Here is a 9,887-nt window from a genome sequence, read left to right as displayed (position 1 = left end):
TGTATTAGATAGAATTTTGATAGTGATAGTCATAACAGAGGAATATCAATGTCTGGGGATCAAAGATCACAATTATTAGATTGTAGAAATTATTAAAAATTGGTTCTTCATGAATATAGTAGTTGCCTTTTATCTGTCACTTATCAGTGAATGTATAAATGTACTATGTTTGTTTAATTCCTACTCTGTTGTGGCAGTTTAAAGTCATGTCTTACTTAACACTTGGCCACTGTTAGTGAACATCCATGTCCTGTATTCTTACACAAAGTGCTCTCTATCTTAATGAACACTCTATATCCAAACAACATCAAGAATCAAATAAAAATGACACCCAACACTAAGTTAACAATATAATTCAGCAGAAAAATTAATTGAAAGAGTAACAAAGTAAGCTGTTCGTTACAAAAAATATAAGGGTGCTGTCAATACACAATTTAGAGCTGCAGAGTTTTCACAGATTACTTTTGCATGGAATGTCAAGGACAACTGGAAATTATGCTCAGCCTAGAAAGGTCCACGTGATGCACATCCTTCAGATCCGAGGGTGAGGTAGTGCCTCACTGTTCCCAGCTAGCTCAGTTATCTATTGATGCATAACAAACAGCTCTAAAAATTTCTAGCTTAACACAACAACAATCATTTACCTGTTCATAATCTTTCAATTGTGTCGGATTTGGGGGGCCACTTTATCTTTGTTCCAGGTGGTGTTTGCTAAGGTAGCACATGCAGCAGCTGGGATTTAAGCTTAGGGAGCAGGAGAGGCTGAGACCTGAATGGCTCCCTCTCTCTCCCCAGCAGTTTAGCCAGAGTTCTTACATGGTGACTTGAGGGTCCAACAGAGTGAAAGAAGCTGTCAGACCCTTCTAAGCTAGTCTGAAAAATGACTCAGCAACACTCTACCGTTCTCTTCTTGACCAGAGCAAGTCATAAGCCAGCCCAGAATCAAGGGAGGAGAGAAACGATACTGCGTCTCAGTGGAAGGAGGCGTGGGTACACATAGAATTACAGACATTAAGGATGATTGTCTTCTCGGTATGAAGACATTACTTACAGAGTCCTATATGTATTTTCCTTTTTATAAACTCTGCTTATCCTTTGATAACATTTCCTTTATTAAACTTAACTACCATTATGCAATGTAACTGTTTCCCACTAAGATGAGTGATACAATTGGTGACTAGCAGTAGCCTCAGGAGACCAAATTTTAAAATGGGATTCTGAGATTATACTGCTCATATGTTTGAGGAATGTGTGCACAGCCTCCTTACCAGGGAACACTGGTAATCTGTGGCACGCAGTCATATTTATGTGGTGCTTTCTTGCAGGCCATGGGCCAACAAATTACAAAAGAACACTAATTTCTATTGGCCAAGCTGGGAAAGCATGTGTAGGAGTGCATTTCAGAGTGTTGAGGAGAGGAGAATGGAATCCAATGCTTCATTGGGTCAAATTCACTGACAAGGTTTCGCAAACTTAAAATTCAAGATTTCACATATTATCTTGTGGATAGGGGTGTAGCGTCAGTCAGTACTCTAATCAGTTGGAACATGAAGGTTGGAAGCTTTAATGGCCTGCAGGTCTAGGAGTTGCAAATTTGAGAATTTTGTTAAATAAAGTGTGTTTAGGCATTCCGTTCTTATGCTAACAGAAGCAGTCACCTGCTACATCCTGGAAGGTACTACGAAATGCTTTGGTAAGAAGGTTTGCAAGTATCCTTGAAATGTTCAATGTTTGCCGTCTTCTGTGACGCAAAGATTATTGTGGGGTGCCATAGAGAAATGGAATTTTGGGTAGTACACAGTAGAGGCAAGGGATAGCACTTAACCCCCAAAGATAAGACAGAAGGAATTATCTCTGGAGGCCGTTCACAGGAAGTAGTGTGCGTTTGTGAATGCAAGTGCCTGCAGTATTGCTAGAAAGAAAACACACAATCAGCTACTAGTACGCTGCTTGATATTAATCAGCAAAAATGTGTCTACACATCGCGTGAGCAGACACCTTCCTCAACGCACCACAGTAAGGTTTCCAGCCCCATACTCTGTGGCTACGGTGTGAATCAATTCACAGATGAAGAGCGACTTGACCTCAGAGAATACAAGTCTTTTTTGGAGAAAAGGCCTTCAAACACGGCAACACATGTACATTGTAAACATTCCCTCCAGCTTTCACCAAGTGACCTGCTACTATTTACCAAGGTAACTGCATGACAGGGAAAGTAATATCCAGACCCTCAGTGGTTTATAAGGTTTTGATCTTTACTTGGGATAATTCTCAGTAACTCATACTTTGTCCTTTCCAGGTTGCTGTATACGAGCCTTGCCCGAAGCTCCTTTATTTGCCCTTCCCACCTATGTTTGGTAACATCTCTCTCGTTTTGTTAGCCCTGGTGCACTGAACTATTTCAGGTTGGCTTTCTTAAATCCTTCCCACGTAGAAAATAAATTCCTTTTACTAAAATCTCCTTAACCTAATCGCTTTGAATATGGTGTGTATGTTCTAAGAAACCTCAACATTATCATAACGATAAACCTATTATTAACGTCAAGGGCCAGGTACACAAATGAGTGAGTAGGAACTTTTCCTGAATAAGAAAGTGACAGGAATGGGGCTCACCCTTACTGTTGTTATTCTACACAAGCATTTTTGGTGTCTTTGAAAATGACTTAGATACTTTGACCTAGTTATTGCTTCAAAGACTAAGCCAATATTCAGTATTTTCTTTCATAGCTAAGACTTTATTTTATTCTTTCAAATATTAAGACAGATCTTAGAGATTTGTTTATATAACTGGCTTTTGGCATGGAAAATGTTTACCTGCAATACTTGAGTATTGTGCTAATTCAATTTCTAATAATCTGCATGCTCTTTTTAGACTTGGTGGATAGCAGTTTCCACCAAGGCCATGATAGAGACTTGTTTGAAAAACTCTTCTGTTTAGATTTTGTATAAGAAGTGCCATAGAACATTGATTTGTTTTGCTTCACAATTATCCCATTAAAAATAGCAACATGTCAAAATAGATTGTAAAGAAAAATGCCATTTACACTGATACAGTTGTCATATACATTTATAACTACATTTATAGAGAGCAGGATAATGGTTTCTGTGTACGTGTTCCGTAAGCCAACATTTTATGAGGTTAAACTGCTCATGATGACCAGATATCTAATTACTAAGACTTACAAGGCATGCTTAAAATATTCAAAATTTAAAATATAAAAATATGACACAGTCTTTCCATGCTGGACGCCATCTTATTTTAACTATTTTGCTTTAGCTATGATAGGTGCTAGGGATGTAGAGATAATTGAAAAACAATTATCACAAGTCTCTATTCTTGTGAATTAGTGACATATGGGCTCAAATTTTTGGTTTTCAATAAGTTGTATCTTTCAATTCAACTAACACCTACATATGCAGTTAATGTTAAACATGGGAGTCAGGGTGCCAGTCCCCTACCTGCACAGATGAAAATTCACCTAAAAATGGTTACTTTCCAAAATCTAATCATTGATAGGCCACTGTTGACCAGAAAGCTTACCAATAACATAAACTGTTAGTTAATTGTGTATATGTGTTATATATTGTGCCTTTATAATGAAGTAAGCTAAAAAATAGAAAATGCAATTAACAATTATAAAAAGAGAAATTATGTTTAGTATTAAATTAACTGGAAGTGGATCATTGTAAAGGTTTTGATCCCAGTCTTCCGTTTGTTGAATAGTCTGGAGAGGATGAGGGAGAGAGGGTCATCTGTCTCAGGACTGGCAGAGGTGAAGGAAGTGAAGGGGAGATAGGAGTGGGAAAATGTCATAATTTATGCCTCACTTTTTTACTTTTTCCTTTCTCTAAAATATTTCTATACAACACTAAAACTTTTTCCACTGTTTGCTTTAGTCCCAGCACCCAAGCCATAAAAGAGCACTTGTCATAAAAGAAGTCAAAAGCAGTCTTGAATAACTTTGGGAGGCAGACAGGTTGATCTCCTCACAGACCCTACCCTGGCATGTCAGTGTAAGGTGCCCAGTCAAGGGGATGTCTATGTGACTATCCCCGCATGGGGAGTTCAGCAGTGCAGGCAGCGGAGGCCATCAACTGGTAGCTTAGGCTGGAGAAGCTGAGATGTCTGCCTGAAGAGCTGAGACCTGCTCTCCCCCATCTTCTGCTTGCACTGTTATCTGGACACTTCAGATGCCCCATTACCCTGTGTCCCTCTACTCTTTACCCAACCTTCCTGGGGCTGATAATCTCTCCTCTCTGATTGTTGACCCTGACTGCTCACTACTGACTACTGTGGGTTCTTGCACAGCAAACACATCTCTCTGTTATCCACCCAATAAACAGACTCTGGTGAACAAGGCAGGGGATGCATTGTTCTCATGCTACCACCAGGCACATGAAACAGTGTATGCCCTTTTAGACTTCTGGTTTTATGCACTAAATTTGGTGTAAGTTTTATGATTATCCCAGTGCCATATTCTTTGCTGACCACTGTCCCAGGTTGGGGTGAACTAGACTCCAAATAATTATCAAAAGGCTTTGCCAGATGATCTGATATTAATTTGTTTCCTTGTGCTGTTTTCTATGATTTATTTTTCATCACCTGGCACTGGTTCAGCAGCATCCATCTCAAGCATTCCTCTGTTTCCTCTGGTGTGGTGTCTATTAGAGCTTAATTTTTTTCAAGAACCATATCTTGAAACACTTCACTGCCTACCTTTATTTCCATATTAATAATATTTTTTATGATGTTTTTGATTGGTTCTGTCATAAGTTATGTGAAGCCATGAATATTATCTGGATACTTTTTTTTTTTTTTGGAGACAGAGCCACAAGCTGTCCCCCTGGGTAGAGTGCCGTGGCATTACAGCTCACAGCAACCTCCAACTCCTGGGCTCAAGCGAGTCTCCTGCCTCCACCTCCCAAGTAGCTGGGACCACAGGCACCCGCCACAACGCCCGGCTATTTTTTGGTTGCAGCCGTCATTGTTGTTTGGCAGGTCCAGGCTGGGGATTCGAACCCACCACCTTAGGTGTACATGGCTGGCACCTTAGCCGGTTGAGCTATAGGCGCCGAGCCTATCTGGATACTTTTTTCCAACAGAAATTTATTGGTTGGAGCTTGATAGATTTCATGGATTTTTTTCTCCTTTTCTTTTTATTTATTTATTTTTGTTGTTGTTGCAGTTTTTGGCCTGGGCTGGGTTTGAACCCACCACCTCCAATATATGGGGCCAGCGCCCTACTCCTTGAGCCTCAGGCACCATCCAATTTCATGACTTTTTCTATAACAAAAATGGCATCTTTCATTGTGTAATCCTTCCAGACTTTCATGATGTCTTTTATGTAGAGGTTCCCTTCCATAGTTTTGACAAACCTTTCCATATGGTACCCTATGTGATAAACCTTAAAGGTTCTTATGATGACTCTTTATACAGGTTGAATCAGAGGCATTGTATTTTGCGACAATTGGACACTTTGACAACTTCAGTGTTAAACTCACAGAGTTCTGAGTACCCAGGGTCATTGCCCAAGAGCAAAAACATGTTAAAAAGACAGTCCTTTACTGTCAAGGTACTCTGTGACTTCACACAGAACATCGGTGGAACAATTCTAGAAAAAAGTGCTCATGTTGTTCAAACCTTCTTACTGTAAAACCAAAAGGTTAGAAACTACAGTTAATTTTACAAAGTTATTATATAGTATTGCATCTTTACATTTATTTACATTTAACGGTGCCATGGGGAGTCTGTATTTGTACAATGTTTGATAATTCTAACTTTTAATAATAGATTTGAATGTATTTGTGGTAGCAAATGATGAAGAGATTAGTATCTACAAACATTTCATTCATTCATGACATACCTATATTTTTCATAATATTTTCAATATTTCTAAGTTACATGATTCATGTGTGAGTTCTTTCAAATTGTTGTAAATCTCTAAAAAGATGTCCACATGTCCATTTGGAAATAATCTGTGTATAAGTGTACTTGTGCTATTCAAATCTGTACTGACCAATGGTCAGCTGTACATATGCCTTAAAGAATATTATCCTTTAAATAATTAGAGCTTGATATAATATTTGAATCCCGGTTAGAATTTTCACCTGTGGTTTCCATGGCAGAATTCTTAAATGTTCTGTGTTTTCCACCATTCCTCTGTGTAATGAAAATAATAAAACTCCACTCCTTCCTTAGTTTGTTCTAAGGATAAGAAACAATGAGATAAAGTTCCTAGGACCATGACAGACTCAATAAAATTATAAGGGATAGAAACTTTTCCATGACACTCTGAGGTTCAGCAGCTGGGGCATGTATGTTAAACTAATAAAAGATCAACAACAACAAAAAACTCATAGACTGTATTACTATATTTAAGTACTTGATGGCTTCAAAGCAAGAAATGAAAACTCACAGAAGTGGTTCAATTCAGAAACTTATGCATATGTACCTACATTTTAAAAATGATAACAATCGTGGAGAATTGACCAGATAAAGGAAAAAGGAGTTGGACTTCTAGAATGGTAAATTGTGGGAAGGTCAAGATATGGGAAAACTAATAGAAGATAAGGATTACTTTAATAAGGACTGACTTTCTGTTTTCTTCCTGGTCATAAAACTCCCCCAGAGAGGGGATTTAGGGAAGTTCTTATTTCTCAGTAGTTTCTGCTTTTAGTAAGATAAGGGAAGCTCCATGAAGGTTTCTTTCTTTGTCAGTTGATTCCCAGTTACCTTCAGCTCAAAACAAACCACATGCTGAAGTAGTGTGTTTTGAGGTGGCATATTTTGATGCTCTTCAAAAAAAGAGAAAAGAAAATATATAATGTACGTATTTATTATTTGCTCAAAGTCAACAGAGATAATTTAATTATAATATATGCTGACTTGATAGTATCTCATAACTGTTTTAATACATTTTCTCTATCAAGAGAGATTAAAATGTTTTATTTATTCGGCATTTGGGTTTTTTTAAATTTTCACATTATTTTTCTATTTTTCATTTTTGTGAAATTTTTAGTTGATTTTAGAAATTTATTATATATTTTCTTTTCTTTTATTCAGTCATTTGAACGTAGATCATAAATACATTTATGCCATTATGGGATTCAATGTGTAGATTATCTGTACAAATTGAAGGGCTTACATCCTACTAAACAACATAGCCTTCACCACTTTTACCCTATTACAGAATTAAGAAATTTGTGCTCTACAGCTGATAGATCCAACTTATACTTGCAATATACTCCATAGATGTGGTCCCCCTACCAACCCTCCCTCTATCGACCCACCCCCCTCCCTTCCCCTCTCTCTCCCCTTTCCTCCTTCATCCTAGGCTACAGTTGTGTCTCGTTTTTCACATGCATGTATGAGTGATTGTAAATTGGTTTCACAGTAGTACATTGGATATTTTTTTCTATCTCTAACAAATATTGATGCAAAAATATTCATTAAGATCCTAGCAAACAGAATCCAACAACACATCAAACAAATTATATATCACGGCCAGGTGAGTTTCATCCCAGGGGCCCAAGGATGGTTCAATATACATAAATCTATAAATATAATACATCACATAAACAAATTAAAAAACAAAGACCATATGATTCTCTCAATAGATGCAGAAAAAGTTTTTGACAATATTGAGCATCCTTTCTTGATCAGTACACTTAAGAAAATAGGTATATAAGGAACATTTCTTAAAATAATAGAGGCCATCTACAACAAACCCACAGCCAATATCATATTGAATGGAGTAAAATTGAAATCATTTCCACTCAGATCAGAACCAGACAAGGATGCCCACTGTCTCCACTGCTTTTTAACATTGTAATGGAAGTCTTAGCCACCACAACCAGGCAAGAGAAGGCAAACAAGGGGATCCAAATAGGACTAAAGGAGATCAAACTGTCACTGTTCTCAGATGACATGATTATGTATCTGGAAAACCCCAGGGAATCAACTACAAAACTCCTAGAAGTGATCAAGGAATACAGCAATGTCTCAGGCTACAATATTATATATTTTCAACAATGCCTTTTATATCACTTATGCTATTAATTTTTTCTCTTTAGAAATAATAAAACTCTCATATGACAAAATTTAGCATTGATTTTTTGTGAATTTACAGAGGTGTTTATATGTTTTCTGTCACAAAATTGTTGTATAAATTAAACTTCATTTCATTCATCTATAAAAGGCAGTGTTTGTAACAAATTATTTCCAAAGGCTAAATCATGTGAAGAGAACATACATTTTCTGAACTACTACATTCATTACAATTTTTATATAGTCTTTTTAATTTCCATAGCAATCACCACTCCACATACCAGAATTATGCCTGAGTACATTTGGTTTTACAATATTGCAGCTCTCCTTTCATACTTGTAGAATAAGCATGAAAATACAGTAAGATGTCTAGAATGAGACACACTTTTTTTCCATTTTCCCAAATATAGTATTAGATATTCCTTAAGTCATTTTACAAGGAAAACATATTTTGGTTTTTATGAGTTATTTCCATCTTACCTTTCATGGTCTATGAATAAAGTCTCTAAGAAGTTAAAATGAATAACTGCAATTATTGACCTAATGTATTTAAAACTAATTAAATTTTCAATAAGAATCAACTTTTATGCATTTTTCTTAATTCTGAACCCCCTATGTGTTAAGGAATATGCTTAAAAATGTCATAATTTCAACATCATTTATTGGACCTTAATACCTAATACAACATGTAGCAGGTAATAGGTTGTTTACTGTTGTCATGAAGCTTTTTATCTCATATACACACCCACACACTATTTATTCTACTCTTGATTTGCTTTCTCACAAGCCAAAGTTTCAATACTTAACTAAGAAATTGAAATATATCTACAAGGAGAACTACACAATGTTCCTGAAATAAATCATAGATGACCCAAACAAATGGAAAAAACATCTCATGCTCATGGATTGGAGAAAATCTTAATTGTTAAAATATCCACACAGCCCAAAGTAATCTATACATTCCAGGCAATTCCCATCAAAATGACAATGCCATTTTTCACAGATCTTGATAGTTGATCCTAAATTTCATACGACATCTAAAAAGAGCCCAAGGAGCAGAAGCAATACTGTGCAAAAAAGAACAAATCTGGAGATATCACATTATATGATAACATTGCTTTAGAGACCAAAACAGTGTGGCACTGGTTAAAACTAGAGACAGAGAGCAACAGAACAGAATAAAGAATTGAGAACTACAATCATAGCTACAGCCAAATTATTCTCATCATCAATAATTAGAAAAATATAAGTGAAAACTACTGTGAGATATCATCATCTTATACCCATAAGCATGGCCATTCTCAAAAAGGGAACAAATGATAAATGTTGGTGAGGGTCTGGACAAAGAGAACCCTAGAACACTGTTGGCAGTAACGTAGATTAGTACCATTATGAATAAAACATATGAAGATTTAAAAAGGAAATTAAAAATATAAATAGCATATGACTCAGCAATCCCTCTTCTGGGTATATAATCAAGAAGATGTAATCATCATCTTATAAAGATACCTGTACTCCTGATTTCCTAGGAGCATCGTTCACAAGAGCCAGGATGTGAAAACATGCTAGCTTGTCTGCTTATGAATGGACAAAGAAAACATAGCATACATGTACGCTGGAAATATACAGCATACATGTACACATTCAGCCTTAAAAAAGAGGACTTGTCATTTGCCACAATATGAATAGAGCAGGAGTGCATTATGCTAAGTGAAATAAACTAGGTACACAGAGAAAAATATTATACAATCTGATTATATGTGGAAGGTATAAAACATTTTAATGAAAGGACAAATACGCAGAGACAGGAAATGAAATCCTGCATACCATGTGCAGGTGG

Source organism: Otolemur garnettii, unplaced genomic scaffold (assembly GCF_000181295.1).
Source record: "Otolemur garnettii isolate 467f Iridium unplaced genomic scaffold, OtoGar3 scaffold00150, whole genome shotgun sequence".
Lineage (NCBI taxonomy): Eukaryota > Metazoa > Chordata > Mammalia > Primates > Galagidae > Otolemur > Otolemur garnettii.
This window is presented reverse-complemented; position numbering follows the sequence as displayed.